The sequence below is a fragment of the Rattus norvegicus genome, chromosome 18 (assembly GCF_036323735.1).
Source record: "Rattus norvegicus strain BN/NHsdMcwi chromosome 18, GRCr8, whole genome shotgun sequence".
Lineage (NCBI taxonomy): Eukaryota > Metazoa > Chordata > Mammalia > Rodentia > Muridae > Rattus > Rattus norvegicus.
Genome location: NC_086036.1, coordinates 2,053,979 through 2,056,343, shown reverse-complemented (window position 1 = coordinate 2,056,343; position 2,365 = coordinate 2,053,979).

Here is a 2,365-nt window from a genome sequence, read left to right as displayed (position 1 = left end):
CATTGAAACCTAGCTGTCTTATATCCAGCCCCCTGCATCTTCATCATTGGTAAAGAGTGACACATATGTAGTTGCTTCTGAACAAAGAGACTCCTTGACAAGAACAAAGCTATGGAGATGAGCCAAGAAAGTCCGTTGGAAGACATTGAACAAGAGTCAGTCTATCAGAAACCATTCAATCGTGTGGCCTACATAGCTGTCTAGCCACAGGAGTGCCCTCTCATCTTTTCCCCATTCTAAGCGAGGAATTCATTCATCTCATAAATAGTCAGCATGTGTATACCTATCACCAGAAAGGGTTTTAAAATAAATTCCCAGGTCAAGAATCTAAAGCCCAATTCCCTCTCCCCATTCATTCTGTCTGTATGGCACAGAAAGAGGAAAAAACACCTAGAATGATGAGGTGGGTGTTTAGGCCAAGTTAAACATCATTTACTAAACCCAGAGAGCTACATAGATCCCCTCAAGGCAAGAAGGGAAATGCTACCAACATTCTGTTACCCTGCGTGAGGTCACAAATGCATTCAAGCCTATGTCATCAATGTGAGCTTTGGGTATTTCTCCAGGGTTGGAGGCATAGCTCATCAATAAAGTATATGCTTATTGTGAAAAAAGACATTCAGTCCTCCACACCTGAAACTAAAACCAAAGCAAACATTCTCAAATCTCTAAAATATGAGACTTGATGAATTTCCTATGAAACCTAGGAATAATGCTTATAGACTATTAGCAAAGTGACATGGCACAGATTTGCCTCAGTCTTCCTTTTTACAATATATTCTGTAGGGGGTTCACCCACACACCCTCACCTTCACAGACCTGACTAGACAGCAGAGACATTCCTCTAAAGTTCATAAGACAGGGTGCCTTCCGTGGATTAGCTTTTAACATTTAACTGTTAATATAATTCTTTGTCTTTTGTTGTTGTTTACATGTGATACCGAAACATGATACAAAATACACACAGGTGTTTAATGACAAATCAATTATGTTTTCCATATATAGCCGCCTATTTTCACTGTCTAGAATCATCCTTTTTTTGTATTTTTCTGGAATTACATATATGTATACAATATGTGCTATACATGATATATATAATATATGCTATATATCATATACACATATAATATAGGCTATATTATATATAATATAGGCCATATTTATATGCATGTATAATATATGCTATATTACATAGGCCATAATATGTAATAGGCTATATTATGTAATATATGCTATATGATATATCATGTATTATATATACTATATAAAATATAACATATACCAATGTATTAATAGCATATATTAATATATTATAAATATATAAATATACATAAATAACATATACTATATAATCAATAGCATATAATATATATGAAAATAATATATAGTATGTATTACACATTATATATATTTATTATATATTTATATATTATTATATATTTAATAATATTATATATTATATATTCATATATTATATATATATTTAAGGTAGATTTTCTGTATTTTCATATAGTAGACTTCAACTAGATATGGTATGGTATATTACACAAAGTTTGTGATGATTTTGTTTTTATTTAAAACTTGCCTTCCGGTTGGGGATTTAGCTCAGTGGTAGAGCACTTGCCTAGCAAGCGCAAGGCCCTGGATTCAGTCCCCAGCTCCAAAAAAAAGAAAAAAGAAAAAAAAACTTGCCTTCCATTAAATCTTGGAATGTTTTGACCTTGAGTCAGCATTCAGGAGGCAGACCCAGAACTGTTTCAAGATCTGGGCCAGTCAAATCTATATAGTAAGTTTCAGGTCATCCATGACTACTTAACAAGAAAGTGACAAAATAAATAAATAAAAGGTTTTGCAGCCTTCCTGTTAGTAATATGCCTTTTTGTGATAGATAGATAGATAGATAGATAGATAGATAGATAGATAGATGATAGAGATAGAGATATGAGTTTTAGGTGGTTCTTAAAAACAACCTTTAACTGTTTAACAAATGTTCACTATGGCATTTAAGCAAAGTAAAGCATGGGTGTGGGATGGCGAAGAAAATGCTTCAGGGATTAAGAGCACTTGCTGCTCTTGCAGAGGACTGGAATTCACTTCCCAGAACCCACAGGTGATGTAGCTCACGACTGTTTTTAGCTCTAGCTCTAGATGCTTGAAGGACCTCAACATGCAAACAAAAAAAACAACCTAAAAATTAAAAGTATAACAGAAAAACACTTTTTTTCTGGGTTCCTTACTATTGAATATTGATTGAAGAGTTGAAGGTTTTAACTTATTTAGAGATTTATTTTATGTGCTATGTTTGAATATGGTGTGATAACTTTGAAATCCACGTCAAAAATTTGTCCCAAATGTAGCCAGTGAG